Below are 25,276 nucleotides of genomic sequence, written 5' to 3'. Positions count from 1 at the left end.
CCTGAGTAAATCCCTCCCATTGATGTGCCAACAGCAATCTAGACTCAATTACAACAGAAGGGTGTCAAGTCCACACCAGGGGTCTACTTCGAGGGCCCAGCTGGGTGACCAGGGAGGCTGTGCCACTGGACCCTAAAAGACACCTACTACAACAGGCCACCCTAGGAAGCCTAGAAGACATAGCAACTTTACCTAATACAGTCGCCCCCATTTATCGCAATTAATAAGTTCTAGACTCTACCATGATAAATGAATTTCCGCGATGTAGGATTCTATATTTACTTTATTTACTACTATCTATAATATACAAAGAACAATTACTTGGGTTGACCCAATTAAAAGTGGGCAAAGATAATTGACAAATAAGTAAATAAAATATATTTTTAAAATTTTTCTTTAAAAGGGCAAAGGAGCCCTGGCCAGTTTGGCTCAGTGGTAGAGCATTGGCCCACAGAACAATGAGTAAGAGGTTCGATTCTGGCCAAGGGCACGTGCCGCGGTTGCGGTTCGTCCCCAGCCCTGGTAGGGACTGTGCGGGAGGCAACCAGTTGATGTGTGCCTCTCATGAAAATGTTTTTTTTCTCTCTCTCCCTTTTTCTCCCTCCCTCTCTCTCCCACTCTATCTGAAGATAAATAGAAAAATATCTTTGGGTGAGGATTAAAAAAAAACAAACAAAACAAGGGCAAAGAAATAGGATAGCCATTTCTCCAAAGAAGATATACAAATGGTCAATAAGCACATGGAAAAATTCTCAACATCATTACTCATTAAGGAAATGCAAATCAAAACTACAATGAGATATTACTTCATACCCACTAGTATGACTATAATCAGAGTCAAATAACAGGTGTTAGCAAGGATGTGGAGAAATCGGGACCCTTGTGCATTGCTGGTAAGGATGTAAAATGGTGTAGTCACTGTAGAAAACAGTTTGGCAGTTCCTCAAAAAGCTAAATATAGAATATCCATATGACCCAGCAAATCCACCCTGCATTTCCTACCCAGATAATGGCACCACTATTGTGTCTCTGATGAGAAAATTAGATATGACCTTTGAATTTTTTCCCTTCCTCTTTTTCTCTTCTAACATCAATCTAATAAAATGGTAAATCCAAAAGACTAGAATGTCCTTCTATGTCCACTGCTAAGGACAGCCTAGTTCAGGTCTTAATTATATCTTATCTAGACTAATCCATTAACCTCCTATCTGCGCTGTTTCTAGTTTCATTCTCTCCAATTCATCTTTCATACTGTTTCTGTAATATTTCCATTAATATTTATTAAGTACAAATTAAAGCAGAAAATTCTTAAGAAAAGTCACAGAATTACTGCTTTTTAAAAAAACTCAAATACCATAATGCTTATAGAATAAAGTTCACATCAGTAGATAAAGCATTCAAGAACTCCATAATCTGGCTGGATCCTTCCTTTCCAGTCTTTTAGTGTATCCATTCCTTCACCATAGCAATGTTCATCACAGGCCTCCCTGCATGCCATGTGAAATGCTCTCCTCTCCACATTCTTAACTAATTTATTCTATTTAAATGACTTCACATCTGAAACCCATGAAGTTTTCATAAAACTTCATTTGAAATTAGTAATTCCTTCCTCTTTATTTCATTCTGCATCTCTATTTTAATATTTCTTTTTCTATGTATTCTAGTTGTCTACATGCCTTATGCTCCTAGTCTATATAGATCATAAAGTTCTGGAGCTCCTTCACAGAACCTGAGTATGTCACATAGCCAATCAAAAATGTTTGTTGAATGACTACGTAAATAACCAATCATTTAATTTACTTCTGAGACTCTTTATACAAGTTTAGGTAAGGGTAGATTGTTTTTTACTTTTTATTGAATTTTGAGAGAGAGAAAGGCAGGGTGAGAGAGAACATCAATTGACTGCCTCCTGCATGTCCCCACTGGGGATATGGCCTACAACCTGGTCATGTGCCTTGACCAAGAATCAAACTGGCAACCACTTAGTGCATAGGTGGATGCTCAACCACTGAGCCACACCGGCCACACTAGATTAATTTTTTTTAGGTTTTTTGTTTGTTTTTTGGTTTTCAATTACCATTTACATTCAATATTATCCTGTATTAGTTTCAGATATACAGCATAGTGGTTAGACAATCGTATTTTACAGAGTGGTCCCCCTGATATTTCAACTATGCACTTGGCTCCATACATAGTTATTACAATATTGTCAACTATACTTCCTCTGCTGTAATTGACATTTCTGTGCCTGGGTGAAAAGGGTGATGGGATTAAGTAGTATAAACTGGTAGCTATAGAACAGTCACAAGGGTAGATCTTTTTTAAACTCACTCCGATTATAAACAAAGACTTGATTCATTTTTTTTTTAATCCTCACCTGAGAACATTTTTCCATTTTTTGTTCAGATAGAGTGGGAGGGAGAGAGAGAGAGAGAAACATCGACGTGAAAGGGACACATCAAGCGGCTGCCACCCGCACGACCAACCAGGGCCACGGACAAACTGCAACTGAAGTACGCGCCGTTAGCAGGAACCGAACCCGGGTCTCTCTGGACCGAAGGCCGATGGTCTAACCGCTGAGCCAAACTGGCCAGGGCTTGATTCATTTTTTTACAAATAAAAATAATTTTAGCCTTGCCCGGTTTGGCTCAGCGGCTAGAGCATCAACCTGCGGACCAAAGAGACCCGGATTTGGTTCCCACTAAGGGCATGCATGTACCTCGATTGCAGTTTGTTGCCGGCCCTGGTTGGGGTTGTGTGGGTGGCAGCTAGTCAATGTGTCTCTCTCACATCAACATCTCTCTCTCTCTCTCCCTCTCTCCCTCCCGCTCTATCTAAAGATAAATGCAAAAATGTCCTCAGGTAAGGATAAAATAAATAAATGATAATAATAATTTTAGTCCCTGGCTGGTGTTGCTTGATGGTTAGAGCACTGGCCCTTGCACTGAAGGGTCTTGGGTTCGATTCTTGGTTAAGGGCACATACCTGGGTTGCAAGTTTGATCCTGGCCCAGAAAAGGGCACATGAGGGAGGCAACCAATTGATATGTCTCTCTCACATGTTTCTCTCTCTCTCCCTCCCTACCTCCCACTCTATCTGAAGATCAATGGATGAATATCCTCATGTAAGGATTAAAAAACAAATTGGGGAGGGAGATTTTTCACTGTTTATTTTGTTTGTTTATTTTTATCTCACCCGAGGACTTTTTTTACATTTATCTTCAGATAGAGCAGGAGGGAGAGAGGGTGAAGAGAGAGAGAGAAACATCAATATGAGAGAGACACATCAACTGGCTGCCACCCACATGACCCCAACCAAGGCTGGGGACAAACTGCAATGGAGGTACGTGCCCTTAGCAGGAACCGAACCTGGGACTCTCTGGTCCACAGGCCAATACTTTAACTGCTGAGCCAAACCAGTCAGGGCTATTTTGTATTTCTGAATGGTGAATGTTCTGTCTATTTAAAAAGCAAATGTTGGGCTTCGCATATGTGCAGTAGAGAGTGGCACGAGTCAGCGGCTTCCGGCCGTGATGCAAGGGGAGCCAAGCCCTAGTGCTTCCCTTATTGACAGAACCATCAAGATGAGAAAAGAAACAGAAGCTAGGAAAGTAGTTTTAGCCTGGGGACTCCTAAATGTATCAATGGCTGGAATGATATATATTGAAATGACTGGAAAATTGATTAGTTCATATTATAATGTGACATACTGGCCCCTCTGGTATATTGAGCTTGCCCTTGCGTCTCTCTTCAGCCTAAATGCCTTATTTGATTTTTGGAGATATTTCAAATACACTGTGGCACCAACAAGTCTGGTCGTTAGCCATGGACAGCAAACACTTTTAGGGTTAAAAACAGTTGGTTAGTGTTTTACATCTTTTGCAAAGGTGGGGGAAAGGTTGGCAATAACTCTTTCTCAGTGTAATTTTCCCTTTTCCTGGACACAGCTGGAAGGGACTTAGGCCATCTGGTTCAACTATATTAAGTAGGTCTACAATAAATTGTCTTAAGACCAATGACTACCATTCCTATTTGTATAAATTAAATGGAACTAGCAATCAAAAAATAAATTAAAAAAATAAAAAGCAAATGTTAAAATTAAAATACAAAAATTTCATTTTGTGGCCATAATATTTACGTGAACTTAGTACTAAATAAACAAAGTTTAGTATTTTCATAATTTGCAACTTTCCACAAGCACTCACCTCTCTCATTCCCCTACCCCCTTAAAATAGAGACTCTTGAGAACTAGAGAAGTAATGATATAACCATTAAGAGTTACTTACAGTACTTGATAAGTATCTAAATGCTAACTGATAAGAGCTTCTCTTTCCAGTTTGTTTCCCTTTAATAAGATCATATGGCACTTCTACTTTTCCATTCTTTCATTGGTTAATAATGTAACCACTATTACAGGAGGGAAAAGCAAGCTGCAGCACACTGTTATGATACAAAATTCTTTTAATGTTTCTCTCACACATACATTTTTTTTCAATCCTCACCTGAGGATATTTTTCTATTTGTCTTCAGATACAGTGGGAGGGAGGGAGGGAGGGAGGGAGGGAGGGAGGGAGAGACAGAGAGAGACATCAATGCATCAATGCAATGTGAGAGGGACCCATTGACTGGTTGCCTCCCACACTCAGGGTCCAGACGAATTACAACCGAGCTTTGTGCCCTTGGCCAGAATCGAACCTGCAAGTCATTGGTCCGAAGGCCGACGCTCTAAGTGCTGAGCCAAACTGGCCAGTGCTCTCACACACACACTCTTATTTCCTCAAGTTTACAGACCATTAGGTTGACAGTTGTTATATGTGAATGCTAGGATATATAGACTTATTTTCTTCATTTTGCTTATCAGTAATTCTAGTTTATTTTGCTTTCAATGACTGCAGTTTGTGTGAATTTTTAAAATGCAAATAAAAACCAACAGAATTACAACATTCTTGAAAGTGTCAGAAACTTAAATGCAAGGTAGAAATGAAGCAGGAATTTTTTTAAGTTTAATATCATAACTCAGTATCTACAAGTATTGCAACTTTGCAAGGATAAAGATTTTTTGTTTGAATTTTTCAAAATATCATGCATACATTGAAAAACATGATTCTAAAAAATTACTGGTTCAAAGTTTTGGGGGTCAGAAAAAGACTCAAACTATTTAGATATCTACAACTCTACACTAGACTCCCAGAGATGATTTTCTGTCAAAACAGAAATTAGCTACAAAAAAAACCCAGAAATGTTCTAGAGATTAAAGGAGACTAAAGAGATACTGCAAAGAAATGCAATGTATGGTCCTAGATTGGGGGCAGGGGGATACCAGATGAAAAAGACACGATTGCGACAAACTGAAATAATCTGGATAAACTGTGTGTGTGTCTGTGTGTATTTTGGTTAATCCTCACCCAAGGATATTTTTTCCATTGATTATTTTGAGACAGTGGAAAGGAGGGAGTGAGAGAAAGAATTAGAGAGGGAGAGAAACACTGATATGGGAGAGATGCATCAATTGGTTGCCTCCATCACATGCCCTGACCAGGCCTGGAATCAAACCTGCAACCCATTCCCTGGACCAGGAATGGAGCCCTTGACCCTTGACCCTTGACCTTCTAACCACTGAGCCACACCAGCCAGGGCTGGATCAACTGTATATTTGAATAGGGTATTATATTCTTAAATTTCCTGACTGTAGCAATTTTATTGTGATTAGTAGGAAAATGTCCTTGTTCTCAGGCAGTACATGCTGAAGTTTTTGTTTTTGTTATTTAAAAAAAATTTTTTTTTATCCTCACCGAGGACATTTTTCTACATTTATCTTCAGATAGAGTGGGAGGGAGAAAGGAAGGGAAAGAGAGAAACATCGAGTGGTTGCCACCTTCACGACCCCAATCAGAGCGGGGGACAAACTGCAACCAAGGTATGTGCCCTTAGCGGGAACGGAACCAGGGACTCTCTGGTCCGGGGGCTGACGCTCTAAGCCCTGAGCCAAACCGGCCAGGGCTGAAGCTTTTGTTTTTTATTTAATATGTTTTTATTGATTTTTTTAGAGAGAGAGAAAGAAACATCAATGTGAGAGAGAAACATCAATTGGCTGCCTCCTGCACACCCCCTACTGGGTGGGAATCAAACTTGTAACTGGGGCATATGCCCTGGCTGGGAATCGAACTGGGACCGCTAAGTCCATGGGACAACACTCAATCCTCTGAGCCACACCAGCCAGGCCATGCTGAAGTTTTTAGTCATGTCTGCAACTAACTCAAAAAAGTTCATTTTAAAAAGTGTGTACATGTAATATAGCAATGATTACTGTTATACATATTAACAACTGTTGAATCTTCATGAAAAGTGCAATGGGTATTCATTGTACTAGTCTTGCAACTTCCCAATAAATTCTACATTTTCAACATATAAAGTTGGAGAACGGGAAAAACTGAAAACAAACCTAAGTCCAACAGTTTAAAATAATTACCTAAAAATTGCTCAACAGGCCCAGCTGGTGTGGCTCAGTGGTTGAGCGTCGATGCATGCACCAAGAGGTCACGGGTTCCATTCCCAGTCAGGGCACATACCCAGATTGTGGGCCCAATCCCCAATGGGGGGGATGTAGGAGGCAGCCAATCGATGTTCTCTCTCATTGATGTCTCTCTCTCCCTCTCCCTTCCTCTCTCTCTAAAAATCAATAAAAAAATTTTTTTACTTGCTCAACAGAAAGTAATTCCACAAGAGAATAAACAGAAAGAGTGACAAAGTGTTACTTCCAATTATGATTTAAAATTTGATAGTTTTATTGGTGAGTAGTTTCAAACTTCAAGGCAGAAAGGTAGGAAAACTTACAAAGTTGTTTTAATGCTTACATAATCCTAATAACAGGGGGGAAAAAAAACAGCAAAACAAGTAAGTCCACCCAACCAATTTTACTTTGAGTTCATATAAAGATAGTATTTCCAACAGAATATTCTACAAATAATACTGGAACAATATTTATATTTGGGATTGTGGATATGAATGCTGTCACTATCCTCTCAATACCCCTTCCCTACGCCTATGGAAGACACTGCTAATCCACCACACAGCATTCTTCAAAGTCTAGATGTAGTTATACAGTCCTTATCAGCATTCCTTCCATTGATTAGAACTGAAATAGAATATAAAACCTATTTCCCATTTCTATATTTTCTACTTCAAAAAAGCTAAATTAGATTCCTATGTCTTATATATCATATGACAACATTAATCAGAGATAGACTGAGTTAATCAGAAATGAGAACTGAAAAAAATTTTTGAAATTTTTAAAGACTTAAGAGGAAATGACTAACTATAAAAATAAATAAGAAACCCTAACAAAAAAAGAGTAGCTTATACTTATGTAAATTAGTTTTCTCAAAACACTGTTGGAAATTAATAGACAAACCTCAAAGTGATAAAAATATTTCTCTGGCCAGTGTGCTCAATGGTTAGAGTACTGGTCAAGGGCACGTACCTGGATTACAGATTTTCTCCCCAGCCCAAAAGTAAAAATGTTTCAAACTAGTTAATATTGATACAGGATGTCAATAAAGAAGTCAAACAAATAAATAAGAAATTAGCATCAATAGGCAGTTCTCAGAAGAAGGAATGGACCAAGTAAGCTCAGTCTACACCAATAAAACCACACCAATAAAAACATTCATGAAAACAAGTAATTTTTTTAAAAATTAAAAATTGCCCTGGCCGGTTTGGCTCAGTGGTTAAAGCATCAGCCTGCAAACCAATGAATCATGGGTTCAATTCCAGTCAAAGGCCCCAGTTGCGGTTCATCCCTGGTCCTGGTCAGCATCAATGTGACCCTCTTACATCAATATTTCTCTCCCTCTCTCCCTCCTTCCCACGCTTTCTAAAGATAAAAGGGAAAATATCCGTGGGTACAAATTTAAAAAAAAATTTTTTTTTATCCTCACCCGAGGACATTTTTTTCCAATTTTTGTTCAGATAGAGTGGGAGGGGGAGAGAGAGAAACACTGATGTGAAAGGGACACATCGAGTGGCTGCCACCCACACGACCAACCAGGGCCAGGGACAAACCGCAACCGAGGCATGCGCCCCCAGTGGGAACCGAACCTGGGTCTCTGGACCGCAGGCTGTCGCTCTAACTGCTGAGCCAAACCGGCCAGGGCAAAAAAAAATTTTTTTAATTCCAAGGATTTCTTTCTTTTTAATGGCAACATCCAGGGCTCTCAAAGGTACATTCTCATACATATGTAAGAATATATGAGAAATAAGAATGTACACTGATTCACATTTCTAGAAAGCAATGCAGGACTAGGTATTAAAAACTTTAAAAATATTCTGCCTTTTGACTCCATTCTACCTCTAGGAATTTTTTTAACCATAATATGTGCATAACAATATTATTTATAAGAGCAAAACAATTAGAAATAATCTAAAGGTCTATCACTAGATACTAATGAATCAATTTGATGAATTTCTATAAAGCTTTCAGGGATCATTTCTATAGTTCATTATAAAGCCATTTTTAAATTTTTACTTTCAAAGAATATTAATGGTATGTGAATGTGGCTGCAATAAAAGTTTAATATATTTTATGAATGCAAATTTTAAAAAATATGTAACATTTATTATTGTGTCCTAAGTACTAAGTATACTACTACAACCATTATTTAATTTACCTTCTTAAAGGTACTACTAAGTAGCTCTTAAGTAGATATTTAATAAGAATTAAGATTTTACACTTAATAAACTCAGCAAAGTGCTTAGCACACAGCAAACAGTAATGCTTACTTTTATTATCCCCATGTTACAGATATAAAATTCAAGATTCAGAGGAATCCAGTGATTTGCTAAAATCTAACAGCTAATAAAAAGTGGAACAAAAATCTGAACCCAGGGGGTTTAATTCCATAATTCCCACTTTTAACTATTACACTATATACTGCCTATACTACACATACAGAGAAGCAACAGTAAAGGAAATAAATCAAAACAATGATATCTCCAGGAGGCAAAATCAGGAATGATTTTTATCTTACAAATGCTCTATATCTATACATGATTTACTTCTACAACTTTTTCTAGGAAACTTTATAATATCAGTAACACAAATATCAATATTACAATACCTAGAAGTTATAAAATCCGAGTCAAAAACTTGGTCTTGTGCCCTGGCCAGTTTGGCTCAGCGGTTAGAGCATCAACCTTTGGTTCAGAGAGACCCAGGTTCGGTTCCTGTTAAGGGCACGTACTTCAGTTGCAGTCTGTCCCTGGCCCTGGTTGGGTCGTGTGGGTGGCAACCACTCAATGTGTCCCTTTCACATCGGTTTCTCCCCCCCCCCCCCCATCCGAACAAAAAATGGAAAAATGTCCTCGGGTGAGGATAAAAAAAAAAAGCTTAGTCTCGTTAGTTCAGTATCAAAATACTTTCAAGAGTGGCAACATATTTTCTGAGAAAAGAATCTACTGATCTAAGCTCAATAATCAAAATCTAATAACCTTATAATAGTTTACTTATTCAAGAAATATTAGTCACATATCCTTTTTTTTTCAAGAACATTTAAAGAGAATAGTTAAAATACTCAATATGTCCAAATGTATAAAGTAATACTGTGATTTATCACTGCAGTCTCAAATTAATATGATGAGGAAATAAAGAAAAATATTTTCCTTCTGGTATAACTATTCCAATTGTAGATATACAGTAACTTGGATATTGTAGTTTAGGTAAGTCAAGAATATTTACTTTATTACCAAAAGAAAAAAAAAACATTTAACTTGCGTATTCAAGAGAGATTGCTTTTAAATTGTTACTTTATATTTAGATTAGCCCTTTTTTAAACTAGTCTTTTCCCCAGAGTATATTCATTCTCAGTTCTGCCATTCTCCAAAGGAGAACTGTCCTGACATACTTACCTTAGTTGCTTTCTAGATTGAAGAATCTTTTCACGCTCTCTTATTAGCAATAATAACTAAGAGTCAAAGTCTATTTACATTATTTTTTATTACCAGTAAATCAAGAGATAACAACTGTGATAAAGCCCTGGAAAAGTACTAGTCAGCTATGTTAAGAGAGACAAAAGAATAGACAGCCCATTTTTTTTTACTACATAGAAAGTTCAAAGGTACTATAAAATTATGTATTTGACATAGCTTATTGAATATCTTAAAGGCACTTCTAACATTATCTAGTCATTCAAACTAATCTTTCTGTGTATCCTATGTAAAATAAAGTGTATCCACTTCACCAATTCAGAACCTAACAATTATTTTTTTACCTCCCTTTCCTTTATTCATAACCCAATCAATCATCATGTCTTATAGATTTGTCCTAAATCTTTCTCAAACTGTCCTACTTTCCTTCATATGCACAATCAGCTCTTTAGTCAATCCAGGCTACTTATCTCACGCAGGCTACTTACTATAACAGCCTTCAAAAGGGTGCCAATGCATCCACTCTTGGCCCCACTCCAACCCATTTGGTCTACTATAACCAGATTGAACTTTCAAAATGCAAATCCAATTATGTCATCCCCTCTATTTAAGTGTTCAATGCCTTAACACTGTACTTTAGCTGAAACAAAAACCCTTAACATAATGCTCAAGGAATTTCATGGTCTGACCCTACTCACCTTGTTAGACTCATTTCCTTCCAAATTCCTGTGCTCTGAAGACATAGGCCTCTCAAGTTTAATACTATGCTCCTCTTTCTACAGTCTTGAACACACAGTAATTAAGAACACAGGTCCTGGAATCATATTATCTAAGTCCCCTAACTGGATCTGCCAACATACTAGCTGTTGGCAATTAACTTGTTGGGCAAGTAACTTAATCTCTCTGACCTCAGCTTTCCCATCTCTAAGGTAGGGGAAATGATAATACCTGTCATGGGGATTTTGTGAGGGTTAAATGAAATGTACAAAACATAGAACATAACCAGGAAGCACTTCATGCCAACCTACTCTCCTTTCTTCAATTTCTGGTTATCATCTCCAGTTGGAAACTTTCCCCAATCCAATTCTTCTTCCAGGCACAATTAATTGTGTGTGTGTGTGAGAGAGAGATGCTTCTATAAGATTTGCTTACACTCAATCAGCACTTACATCTCACTGTACTAAATTACTTGTTTACATATCTATCTCACTCTACCATTAAGTAAAGTTCCTTAAAGGCAGAGGCTATCTTATTTTTATTTGTCTTTGAATCTGATGTACTTAACACAATGTCTCTTGTAGACAGTAAGCATTCCAGAAATGTCAAGGTGAATATAGAAATTACACAGGTGAACAATGAAAAATATGGTTTTTAATAAGCAGGAATAGTGAAAATATAATATTTTGATACACTTTATTTTATTATTATTATTTTTTTATTATTTTATTTTATTTTTTTTAATCCTCACCCAAGAATAGTTTTCCATTGATTTTTTTTGGATGGAGTGGAAGGGAGAGAGAAAGAAACATCGATGTGAGAGAGACACATCCATTGGATGACTCCTACACTACCCCAACCAGGGTGCGTATCGAACCTGCAACCCAGTTATGTGCCCTTGATTGGTAATCGAACCTGTGACCCTTCAGTCCACGGGCCGACGCTCCAAACCAGCCAGGGCAAATTTTGGTACACTTTAATATTTTGTCCAAGTGTGGTCCACAGCACCTACATGAGAACTGCCCAGTGTGTTTTTAAAATGCATACGCCTGGACCCCACATCAAACCTAAATTATGAATTTCTGGAAGCATGCAATTTATTTTAATAAGCATTTTTTGGTAAGCCAAAGGCTGAGAGTTGCTGGATTAGAATAATGAAAGCTAATACAATTACTAAATATAAATTTAAGAAAATGAGTAACATAATGGTCAAATATTATACATCTATGTCCTTAAAAGTAACAAAGCTGCCCTGGCCAGTATGGTTCAGCAGTTGGAGCGTTGGCCTGCAGACCACAGAGTCCCGGGTTCGGTTCCTGCTAAGGGCACATACCAAAAAAAAAAAGTAACAAAGCTATTTAATTGAATCTACTATTGAATCAAAGTTGATTATTAGCCAACACTACTGGCAGGTTTTGTTCAATAATTTCTAAATAGGGCCCCGGCCAGTCTGGCTCAGAGGTTAGAGTGTCAGCCTATGGACTGAGTCTCGAGTTTGATTCTGGTCAAGTGCATGTACCAAGTGTACGGTTTGTTCCCGGCCCTGGTCGGGGTCGTGAGGGAAGCAACCAGTTGATTTGTCTCTCTCACATTGATGTGTCCGTCTCTCTCTCCCTGCCTCTCTCCCTCCCTCCCTCTCTCTCTCCCTCCCTCCCTTCCTCCTTCCCACTCTATCTGAAGATAAATGGAAAAATATCCTCGAGTGAGAATTTAAAAAATATAATAATAATTTCTGAATAGAAAATCTGAGAGATAAAATACAGCTGTCTTAAAATTATTTCTAATATGACATTCTCCCTAACACAGACCTAGCTCTGAAGTGAAAGAGGCAACAATTTAAAATATAATCAAGTTAGCCTATGCCAAATCATACCCAAAACTAAGAACTAATAACAAACAAAATATGAATTACTTTGGATTATTTAACACATAATCTGCTCTCAATTATCCCCATTATAAATTCCACTATATGAAGATCCACTTTTAAGTTACATTTCTAAGCTTTGTGCCCTCCCTAGTAGTCTCAAAAGAAAAGGCAGACACCCCAGTTTAGCAATACACATGGTTTATGGCTTTCCTTCCATTCATCACACAACTGAATACAAAACTTTTAAAATAATATTTAGAGAATGAGTTATAACACAAACCCCGCCTTTCTGTCATTTTTGTTCAAATGAAAGATAAGCTCTTGTGAGTTTCTCCAAATTTCAAAGTGGTTTTCCTTTAATACTGAAGTAAACATACAAGATAAAAACTGAATTATTTTACTGTCTACAAAATCTGTTGTATTGATTAGATCTTACATTTATTTTCTTCAAAATAAAAAAGAGCACATTGTTTAAAAGATATAACAGACTCAAATAATTAGAGATAAAAGGTACCTTGGATATCCTTTAAGTCACCCATGTTATGGATGAGGGCCTGAAGGGTTGAGTGGTTTGCCTAAGGTTACAATTAATAATATAATAATTGGAATTAAAAATCTAAATTTACTAAATGCAATGAAGTATCCTGAATGGATTCCAGAACAGAAAAAAGGACATCAGTGAGAAATCTGGGTAAATCTGAATAGAGTCAGTAATTTAGTTGATAGTATCGTGTCCCAGTTTTGACAAATATACCATAGTTATTTAAAATGTTAACATTAGAGGAAGCTGGATATAAGGTATATGAAAAGTCTCTGTACTTTCTTTATATGAGAAAACTCTGTACTATCATTATAGTTTTTCTGTAAGTCTAAAATTATAAAATTAAAATAAAAGGCTTATTTTTAAAATTCTAAATCTAAAAAAGGAGAAACATCAATAACAAAAATAAATTAATAAAAATTGAAAAAAATTTATAAGTAAAAACAATAAAAAATTACAAAATTTCCTTGCTTATTCTGAAAATAAAATTCTAAATCTAAAATTAATTTCTAATCTAAAACACTTTTCTTCTGTTTTCTTAAAAGCCCCAAACATAAAGGCATTAAGGTCTAGTACCAAGTATTCAGAAGTAACAAAATACAGCACCTCCTAACCAAAAACAATACAAAGAAATCTTCCGTTTTTCTGTTTAATAACGAAGATAATTAACACTCATTAAATTCTTGTTAAATTGCACGCATTTCGTTTATTTTATTTAATTCTCATACCTTTTAAAAATAATTATCAACTCAAATTATATTTGAGGCTCAGAGAAGTTAAGCAATTTCTCACCATAACACAGCTAGTAGGTAACAGGGCCAGGTTTCTACTATACTTCAACTTTCTCCCAGTCACCTAGGCAATTTACAGTCATGTGTATTTGGAAGAGTAAGTAGTAGTTGTTACTAAATTTGGACAGATTCTACCTCCATTTGGAAGAGTAAGTAGTAGTTGTTACTAAATTTGGACAGATTCTACCTCCATGGTGTTTTCCACATCAACACCCTTATACTGCGTATCACACAGCCACTACCTTTTGCTCAGGTCTCCGTTACCTCTTGTCTGTTCTAGAGCAAAAAAACCCTCTAAAGCAAGCATTCCTATCTTTAGTCTTTCTCCTTTAATCCATTACAATGTACCCCTCTAGTTGCTTGCTAAACTCTCAGCATCTATTCCCACTTTTTAGTAATGGTACTGTATTTCCTTTTGGGAAATTACATTTCCTCTGCCTAGCCAGGACTATCTATAAAAGCTGCCTAGTTCTCCCATCATAGACAAATGGACATGAACCAAGCTAAAAAATGACACTCTGTTTTCAGGAATTCTGAATCTTGAGTAAATGACACACATCTGGGGTGGCATGCATTCATTCTGATGGCATCCTGATTAGCTTGTATTCATTCATTCCTGATATCAAGACCCCAGGAACTGCCCTAGACTGGCTCTCCAGCCTTACCTTTGAGTCTCTGAACAATTTAATAGCCTTATAATAAGTTTCTTTTCTCCTTAGGATAGTGTCACTTCTCTGCTTGTAAACAAAGACCCTAATGGATACGGCACCTGACTCATATAAGTTCTTTAAAGAATCATTCAATCCTGCCCTGGCCGGTTTGGCTCAGCGGTTAGAGCGTCTGCCTGCGGTCCGGAGAGACCCGGGTTCGGTTCCCGCTAAGGGCATGTGCCTCGGTTGCAGTTTGTCCCCGGCCCTGGTTGGTCGTGCGGGTGGCAGCCACTCGATGTGTCCCTTTCACATCGATGTTTCCCTCCCTCTCTCTTCCTCTCTCTCTCTCCCACTCTGTCTGTACAAAAAATGAAAAAATGTCCTCGGGTGAGGATAAAAAAAAAAAAGAATCATTCAATCCTCCTGCTCAAAAACTTTAAATGGCCCACAACTTCCCACTATTACAAACTTCTCCAGGTTGACTGTTCTGAGTTCTCCCTTATTTGGGTCAAATCTACATTTCTAAAGTTATTTTTCACCAGTGGCATTACATATATTTATATTAGTGCTATTCTCTTCACTTGAAATGCTATCCACCAAACACCATCTCTGCCTATAAATTTTATCCACCCTTCCAAATCTATTTCATTTGTTTCACTGTATATAAATTCTTACCAATTCCACTAACCCAATAGGATATTGTATCTGTTCTATTACAAATTTTCCATTCACTTATTTCTCCACAGGTTTCATTTCTCCACTGATTCCACAAACTCTTCCAAAAAGGGAGTAGAAATGAGTCACGTATGTGCTGTCATAGCCAATCAATCATGATGTCACCATAACCCAGGGAATATAGTCAATAATATTGTAATAGCCTTGGCCAATGGGGCTTAGTTGGTTGAACATCGTTCCATGCACCAAGAGGTAGCTGGTTCGATTCCTGGTCAGGGCACAAGCCCAGGTTGTGGGCCAAATCCCCAGTGGGGGTCATGCAGGAGGCGGCCAATTGATGTTCTCTCTCATCAATGTTTCTATCTCTCTCTTCCTCTGCTTTCCTCTCTCTCTAAAATCAATAAAGAAAATTTTTTATAAATAAATAATAAAAATTACAATGATGTTGCAATATTGGCAATAATACAATGACAAAATTTAAACCAATTTGGTTTTAAACTTGGTGTATGCAAATTTGGGATCAACTGCTTCTGAGCAATAATAGAATAACTGGGATAGGATTTACCTTCCTGTCACAAACAACTGGAAAAATATAAAATTCATTTCCAGACACTAGACAAGAGACAACACTTGACTGAAAGCTCTGAAAGGAGTGAAACAAAGAAGGTAAATTTTATGGTTACTGGCTTTCTACGTAAAAACACTTTCCAGAATGCTGAAAGGGATTCCATAGCAGTCTCTCTGAACTGAAAAGACAGAGATAAAAATTTAGTTAGGGCAAGCAACAGAAATAGAGAAAGCAGGCTTTTTAGGGAAAGATTTCTAGAATTGCTTAGATGATGCTTTCAGTATCGGACTAAACACTAAGTTGCACATAGAGTGAAACTCCACAAAGACAGGCAAAGAACAACTGTTAGGAGGCTGACTTCCCAGATGTCACACAAGGCTGGGAGATGTCTGAGTTCCAACTCAACCACAGTGGAAAGTCCTCGTTGAAGACTTGGAACATTCACTATAGACCCCAAAAGAGTCATAACCTTAACAGTAGGGCTAAATGAGCCCTAGCATAAAGACTTCTCTAAATTCACCTTAACAAAGCTTATAAACAGCCATAAAAGTATCAAGCTTATCCACAAGTAACTGCCAATCAAAATGAAGTATAACATTCTTTAAAGATAGAAAAAAAAAATTCAGCATACAAAAAGTAAAACTGAAACATATTATAGTTAATCAAAAATTAAAAGACATACCAAAAAATAGGAAATATTAGCCATAACCAGCAGAAAGATTGATCAACATAAACAGACCTTATAATGAAAGAGAAATGAGAAGGAAAAAGGCATTACGTTATTATAAATATCTTCAACATTTACATAAGAATATATGCTTAATTAAGAGAGAAAAAAAGAACAAAACTGAACTTCAAAAGATGAAAAAAAAAATCAGAAATAAAAAAGGTAGCTTTGGCCAGTGTGACTCAGTTGGATGAGCATCATCCCATGCACCAAAAGGTCACCAGTTCAATTCCTGGTCAGGGCACATGCCTGGGTTTCGCTTGATCCCCAGTGAGGGATGTGCAGGAGGCAGCCAATTGATGTTTAAATAAAAAAGAAATAATATATGTAATAGATGGAACTAGTAAACAGTACATATGCCACTGCAGAAGAAATTGTCCATAAATTTTTAAAAGATCATTAATAGGGAGACATGAAAATAAGAACCAAATAATACCACAGCAGAAAAATAGAAAACATATAGGATCTCAGTTACTATGGGACAATATTCAAAGGTCTAACATACTACACTGTAATTGGAGTACCACATTAAAGGGTAAACTAAAAATATTATTAGAATAATAACCAAAATTGCTTAATTTTGATGGAAACTACAAGCCCATAGCTTTAAGAAGGTCAATAAGCACCATCAGGATAACTTCAAATCAAGATGAAGACACAGTATAATCAACTTACTGAAAAAACAATGATAAAAAGAAAGTCTTAAGAGTAGTCAAAGAAAAAAAGCTTTTCCTACAGAGGAACAAAGATAAGAATGACTACAGATTTCTCATCTAAAACTATGCAAGTCAAAACACTGGAATGACATCATTCAAATACTAAAATTTTAAAGAGTCAATCTAAACAACAATGAGATATCACCTCACACCTGTCAGAATGACCGCCATCAACAAATCATCAAACAATAAGTGTTGGCAAGGGTGTGGAGAAAAGGGGACTCTAGTACACTGCTGGTGGGAATGCAGACTGGTGCAGCCACTATGGAAAACAATACGGTGTTACCTCAAACAATTAAAAATTGAACTTCCATTTGACCCAGTGATCCCACTTCTAGGACTATACCCTAAGAAGCCTGAAACACCAATCAGAAAGAATATATGTAACCCCCATGTTTGTAGCAGCACTATTTACAACAGCTAAGATCTGGAAACAGCCCAAGTGTCCATCAGCAGACGAATGGATAAAAAAGCAGTGGTACATACACACAATGGAGCACTACGCAGCTGTAAGAAAGAAAGATCTCTTATCCTTTGAGATGACATGGAGGGACCTGGAAAGTATTATCCTAAGTGAAACAAGCCAAGCAGAGAAAGACAAATATCATATGATCTCATTTATTTGTAGAATATAATGAACATAACAGTCTGCAGAATGGGGTAGTCCCACAAACATGGAAGTGGGGTACAGACTGACAATCCCCAGAAAAGGGAGTGATGGGGGAGAGATGAACCACAGAACTTATATGCATGTATGCATGAACAATGGACACGGACAACAAAGCTGGGGGCAGGGCGGAGGGAGGGGGTGAATCAATGGGGGGAAAAAGAGAAACATCTGTAACAAAAATAAATAAATTAATTAATTAATTAAACACACACACACACACACACACACACACACACAAAGAGTCAACCTAGTATATTATATAGGGTAAAATTATACATTAAAAATAAAAGTGAGCCCTGGCCGGATTGGCTCAGCGGTTAGAGCGTCGGCCCGTGGTCCAGAGAGACCTGGGTTCAGTTCCCGCTAAGGGCACATGCTTCAGTTGCAGTTTGTCCCCAGCCCTGGTTGGGTCATGTGGGAGGCAGCCACTCGATGTGTCCCTTTCACATCGATGTTTCTCTCTCTCTCTCTCTCTCTCTTCCTCTCTCTCCCTCCCACTCTATCCGAACAAAAAATGGAAAAATGTCCTCGAGTGAGGATAAAAAAAATAATTAAAAATAAATAAATAAAATAAAAGTGAGCCCTGGCTGGTTTGGCTCAGCGTTTGGAGCTTTGGCCTGCGGACCAGAGAGTCCCAGGTTCGGTTCCCAATAGGAGCACATACCAAAAAATAAGATAAAATAAATTAAGGTGAGCCTAGTCAGTGTGTCTCAGTGGTTGAGCATCGACCCCTGAACCAAGAGGTTGCAGATTCCAGGTCAGGGCACATACCCAGGTTGTGGGCCCGATCCCCAGTGGGGGGCATGCAGGAGGCAGCCAATCGGTGTTCTCTTTGATCAATGTTTCTCTCTCTCCCTCTCCCTCTCCCTTCCTCTCTCTCTAAAAATCAATAAAGAAAAAAACATATTTTTTAATGTTTAATGAATGCTGGAGCAGCTATATTATCAAAGAACAGTTCAGAAAAAGGAATATTACCAAAGATAAAAAAGGATGTTTAACAATGAGAAAAGAACAATTCATCAAGAATACATGACAATCCTAAATGAGCATTCACCTAATTACAAAGCTTAAAAAAACATGAAGCAAAACTGAAAAGAAAAAATAAACAAATGAATAATTATAGTTTACATTTCAACATTCCTCTCTATAACCAAGAGAAAAGAAAACCAACAGGCATAAAGAAACTTAAACACTCAAAATAACTTGATCTAATTCACATTTATAAAGCATTCCATCCAACATATGCAGAATGCATTCTTCTCAAGCACTCATGTAACATTAACCAAAACAGACCATAAGCCCTGGCCAGTTTGGCTCAGCTCTTAGAGCATCAGCCTGCAGACTGAAAGGTTTCAGGTTCCATTCCCCATCAAGGGCGCATGCCTGGGTTGCAGGTTCAATTCCTGGCCCAGTTTGGGGTCGTGAGGGAGGCAACCAATTGACATGTCTCTCTCACATTGATGTTTCTCTCTCTCTCTCTCCCTCCCTTCCACTCTATATAAGAAAAAAAAAAAATCAATGGAAAAATATCCTTGGGTGAGTATTAATGAAAAAAAAAAAAAAAAAACAGACCATAAAACAGGTCTCAATAAATATAAAAGAATTAAATACATAAAGCACAGTGTGTGCCCTGATCACAGAATTGTATTAGAAATTAAATCAGGAACCTTCCTAAACACTTGGAAATTGGGAATTGAACAACACATTTCTAAATAACATACAGTTGGTCAAAGAAGAGGACACAAGAAAATTAGAAAATAATTTGAATTAATTAAATGTGAAAACATGGCCCTGGCTGGTTTGGCTCAGCAGTTAGAGCATCAGCCTGCGGACCGAGGGTCATGGGTTCAATTCCTGGTCAAGGGCATGTACCTGGGTTGCAGGTTTAATCCCCTTCCTTGCTCAGGGTTGTACAGGAGGCAAGCAATCAATGTGTCTCTCCTCTCACATTGATGTTTCCCATCCCCCCCCCCCCTTCTTCTCTATCTGAAAATCAATGAAAAAATATCTTCAGGTGAGGACTAACTAAAAAATAAAAGAGAAAGAATTAAAAAATAAATAAAAATGTGAAAACATGATATATCAAACGTTGTGGTTAGCTAGACAGTACTTCTTTTGTTAATTTTTTTTTTCCTTTATTGATTTTAGAGAGAGAGGAATGGACAGGGAGAAAGAGATAGAAACATTAATGAGAGAGAACATCGACTGGCCACCTCCTGCATGCTCGCCACTGGGGATTGGGCCCACAACCTGAGCATGTGTCCTGACCAGAAATCGAACCAGTGACCTCTTGGTGCACATGCCTGGGTTGTGGCCTCAATCCCCAGTAGGGGGCATGCAAGAGGAAGCCTATTGATGTTTCTCTCTCTCCTTGATGTTTTTCTCTCTCTCTCTTCCTCTTTCTCTAAAAAATCAATAAAAGCCCTGGCCAGTTTGGCTCAGTGGTCGGAGCGTCAGCCCGTGGACCAGAGAGGCTGGGGGTTCAGTTCCCACTAGGGGCATGTACCTTGGTTGCAGTTTGTCCCTGGCCCCCATTTAGGTTGTGTGGGTGGTGGCCAGTCAATGTGTCTTTCTCAAGTCGATGTTTCTCTCTCTCTCTTCCTCCCTCTCTCCCTCCTGCTCTGTCTGAGGATAAATGCAAAAATGTTCTCAGGTAAGGATTAAAAAAACAACAAAAAAACAATAAAAACATTTTAAAAAGAGAGTGAGAAAGAACTCATGGACAGGGACAACACTGCAGTGGGGAGGGGGGGAGAGGAGGTGGGAGAGGGTATGGGGGATAAATGATGATGGAAAATAAATTTTTTAATAAACTGTCTGATTTCACTTATATGCAGAATCTAAAAAAAACAAACAAGCCCATGTCATAGATACAGAAAACAGATTAGTGATTACCAGAGGCAGGAGTTAGGGGATGGGGGGAATGGGTGAAGGTCAAAAGGTACAAACTTCCAATTATAAAATAAATATCATAGGATGCAATGTACAGCCTAGTGACTCTAGTTAATAATGTATATAGCACATTCAAAAGTTGCTAAGAGAGTAGATCTTAAAGGTTCTCATATAAGCCCTGGCCAGTTTGGCTCAAAGGTTAGAGCGTCAGCCCATGGACCAGAGAGACCCAGGTTTGGTTATCATTAAGGGCACGTACCTCGGTTGCAGTTTGTCCCTGGCCCCAGTAAGCAGGGCCATGTGGATGGCAACAAGTCAATGTGTCTCTCTCACATCAATGTTTCTCTCTCTCCCGCTCTATCTGAAGATAAATGCAAAAAAAATGTCACTAGGTGAGGATTAAAAAAAAAAGTTCTAAGAAAAAAATTTTTAACTATGTATAGTGACAGGTGTTAACTACACTTATTGTGATAATTTTGCCATACAAATACCTAATTATTATGTTGTACACCTAAAACTAATATATTATGTCAATTATATCTCAATTTTAAAAATGTATTTGCAAAAATAATCTAGAGCAGAGAAGTCAGAACAGATGTGAAGGGATAGTTATTGAGGAGGAAGGGACAAGAGAGAAACTTCTGGAATGTTAGAAACTTTCTATAGCTTAATCTGAGTGGCAGATATATTTGTTAATCTTCCTTTGTGCACTTTACTGTTTGTATATTTTACCACAATTGAAATAAAAAGATACAAATAGTTGCCAGATGATACTGTACCTTTGTAAATTTGAACAGCTAACAGAAGAGTGGTGTGTTGAGAGATAAATCTTATAGCAATATGTAAGAGAAACTAAAATGAGAGAAGAAAAGATAGCCTTTTAAGTAATTTAAAGTTAAGGTAATAAGCCCAGCCAGTGTGGCTCAGTGGATTGAACTTCATCCCATGGACTAAATGGTCCAGGTTCAATTCCCCAACAGGTGCCCAGGTTGCAGGATTGATCCCAAGTAGGAGGCATGTAGGAGGCAGCCAACTGATGTTTTTCTCTCACATCGTTGTTTCTATCTCTCTCTCCCTTCCTCTCTCTCTCTCAAAAAAATAAAAAATAAAAACATATTTTTAAATAAGTCAAATAAAATTAAGGTAATAATAGTAGCTATCACTTATATAACACCAATATGTACAAATATGCCAGGCACTATTCTAAGAGCTGTACATATAATAATGCATCTAATCCTCTTTTTTTTTTTTTAAATCTTCACCAGAGGACATTTTTTCATTTATCTTCAGATAGAGTGGGAGGAAGGGAGAAAGAGAAACATCGACATGAGAGGGACACATCAACAGGGTGGCTCCCACATGACTCTGACCAGGGCTGGGGATGAACCACAACCGAGGTATGTGCCCTTGGCCAGAATCAAACCTACGCTTCATTGGTCCGAAGGCTGACGCTCTACCTGCTGAGCCAAACCAGCCAAGGCACATCTAATCCTCTTTAACATCCCTACAGCACAGGTATTATTATTATTATTGTTATCATCCCTATTTCATAGATGATGAAACTGAAACCCAGAGAGGTTACGTAATTTGCTCAAGGTCACACAGCAATAAGAAATCAACAATAAACTGCTTTTCACTATTCCACACCATATATATACCCATGAATATACAACAAAACAAAAAGCCAAACAAACCAAAAGTGGCAATCTTAACCTACCAACTAAATTAGAAACTAAATGGTACCTACGAGGATGCAGTGCATCCAGCAGCAACATCACTTTTCCCCATCCTGTACCTTCACTGTCAGCACCATCCTCTCACCAATTTTAGTCAGCATTCCCATCTGACAATAAACCTCACTCAGCAAGGACACCACGTGCATAATCACCCTTGCATCCCCTACTCCTAAAATAAGGTTTCACAAAATAAAAGTAGCTTCTCACAAGAATGTTAAATATCCACGTAAAGAGAGCAAAGGATGAACCTATTTCAAAGGAAGAAACTCCATGACTTCATAATCTACTGGATGAATACAGGTGAGGAAAGAGATTTTTTAAAAGAATAAAAAAGTTTCTAGCTTGCAAGACTTTAGAAAGATTAACAGAAATAAAAATATATGTTCATACAAAGCTTGTACACAAATCTTCATAGCAGAGCAGCTTTACTCATACTAGCCAAAAACTAGAAATGATTCAAATATAATAAGTGAATGAATAAATAAGTTATGGTATATCTAAACACTGGAATATCACTAAGCAATACAAAAAATGAACTACTGATACATGCAACAATATGGATACCTATCATGTATATTATACAAAGAGAGAGAAGCTAAACACAAAATGAAACTCTAGAAAAGGAAAATTGAATTCATAGTAATACAAATCATATCAGTGGCTGACTAGGAAGAAAAGTGGGGTAAGACTGATTGCAAAGAGGCCTGGGGAATTTTCAGGGGACATAAAAATGTTCGAATTAAAAAAAAAAAAAAAAGGCCCTGGCCGGTTTGGCTCAGTGGTTGGAGCGTCGGCCTGCGGTACAGAGAGACCCGGGTTCGGTTCCCGCTAAGGGCACGTACCTCGGTTGCAGTTTGTCCCCGGCCCTGGTTGGTCGTGCGGGTGGCAGCCACTCGATGTGTCCCTTCACATCGATGTTTCTCTCTCTCTCTCTTCCTCTCTCTCCCTCCCGCTCTATCTGAACAAAAAATGTCCTCGGGTGAGGATTAAAAAAAAAAAAAAAAAAGTTCTATATCTTCATTAGGGTGATGGTTACATCCACTGATCTGTCTACTAAAAATGCATGAATTTTACTGCAAGTAAATTATACCTTGGAAAATATGACTTAAAAAACATTAACAATGAAACAGGTAAGTAAATAAGAGTAACCTTTTGCAAAAGGAGATGAAAAGGATGACTTTATTTTAGATGTGTTGAACCCGATTTGTCTATGGAAATCCAAGAAATACAAGATATCTCAGGTAGACCTTTGGGCATAAAGGATGGGATTGCAAGAGGCAGTGGAAAGAGAAGTACAGAAAAAGTACCTCAGCAAGAAAGAAACAAACAAAAAATATCAAGTGTTTTGAGACATCCACAGTTAGGAGAAGTCAGAAGAACCAGTAAAATTTTTAAGAAGGAAGGGGAGATAGTGTCAAACATTATAAGGAAGTAGAAGATATAAAGGACCACATATGATTTAATTCTCCTTGTGAATTCTAAATTTCATAAACATGTTTTCTCCCCTAGCACTTAAGATGGTACTTTGTAAACAGGGAGAGAGTCTAACTCTAAACTCCAAGTCCTGTTCACTGAAAATCTATCTAATAAACAAACTGATGTTTTAGGCACTTAATATATTAAAAAGAAAATAGAGTCAGGGAGACTAAAGTCACAAGTAGATTTAAGCTCTTAGAAAAAATTTTTAAACATTTTTTTGCACATACTAAATTACTAAATATAAAAAATGCCACCCTGGCCGGTTTGGCTCAGCAGTTAGAGCGTCAGCCTGCGGTCCAGGGAGACCAGGGTTCGGTTTCCGCTAAGGGCATGTACCTCCGTTGCAGTTTGTCCCCGGCCCAGGTTGGTGGTGCGGGTGGCAGCCACTCGATGTGTCCCTTTCACGTTGATGTTTCTCTCTCTCTCTCTCTCTCTCTCTCTCTCCCTCCCTCCCTCCCTCCCTCCCTCCCTCCTGCTGTATCTGAACAAAAAATGGAAAAATGTCCTCGGGTGAGGATAAAAAAAAAAAAGGCCAATAACAGTTTTATATCCCAAAATAGCCATGTACACCACAGTTAATTTGCTAATGATAAACTTTTCATGTCTCACCTTCTCAAAGTTTGGATGAAGTGCTTGTAAATGTTTATTGTTCTTTCTGCAGACATACATACTAAGAGGTACCGGTATCCTCCCCTTGTCTAATCCATCACTGAAATATTTAATGCCAACTATGTTTAAAAGGATACACAAAAAATGTGGTTGCTAGTAGGAAGGGGTATGGAGTGGGTAGAAGACAGATGTGTCAGGATAACTTACTTTTCATGTTATATCACCCCAGGATATTTTTCCATTTATTCTCAGAGCAGGAAGGAGGGGGAGAGAGAAAGAAACATCAATGATGAGAGAGAGACATTGATGGGTTGCCACCCACACAACCCCAACCAGGGCCGGGGACAAACCGCAACCAAGGTATATGCCCTTGGCTGCAATTGAATGCAGAACTCTATGGTCTGCAGGCCAACACTCTAACCACTGAGCAAAACCGTCCATGGCAAGGCCTTTCTGATTTTTAAGGCAAAAGCTTCTGATTTTCCAAAGACCAAGCATGGTCCCAAGAGATAAGAATAATTCAGATGATAAGAGACAAGAATACCTCCCTCCCCCCCTCCCTCCATTCCGCTCTATCATAAAAACCAATGGAAAGATATCTTCAGGTGAGGGTTAACAAAATAAATAAATAAAAATAAAAAATAAATAAAAGTTCTTTATTTGATTCCCATTTAAAGTTCACAAAACATACAACTTCCAAAGTAACTCCATTCTTGAT

General features: G+C 37.9%; 1 protein-coding gene across 7 annotated transcripts in view; it reads right to left on the bottom strand.

Moving 5' to 3' along the window:
* TAOK1 (TAO kinase 1) overlaps positions 1–25,276 on the bottom strand; it is a 149,805-nt gene that overhangs the window by 113,380 nt on the left and 11,149 nt on the right. Inside the window, exon 1 of one of the 7 annotated variants that reach the window (XM_036269937.1) lies at positions 13,019–13,054. The exons of the other annotated variants lie outside the window; for them this stretch is intronic. The gene's annotated coding sequence lies outside the window, so the exon portion shown is untranslated. Of the gene's footprint in view, positions 1–13,018; positions 13,055–25,276 lie in introns of those variants that run through there. 7 annotated transcript variants of the gene reach the window in all.

This window comes from Molossus molossus, unplaced genomic scaffold (assembly GCF_014108415.1).
Source record: "Molossus molossus isolate mMolMol1 unplaced genomic scaffold, mMolMol1.p scaffold_m16_p_19, whole genome shotgun sequence".
NCBI lineage: Eukaryota > Metazoa > Chordata > Mammalia > Chiroptera > Molossidae > Molossus > Molossus molossus.
The sequence above is the reverse complement of the archived record's forward strand: the minus strand, read 5'-3'. Positions and strand labels throughout refer to the sequence as shown.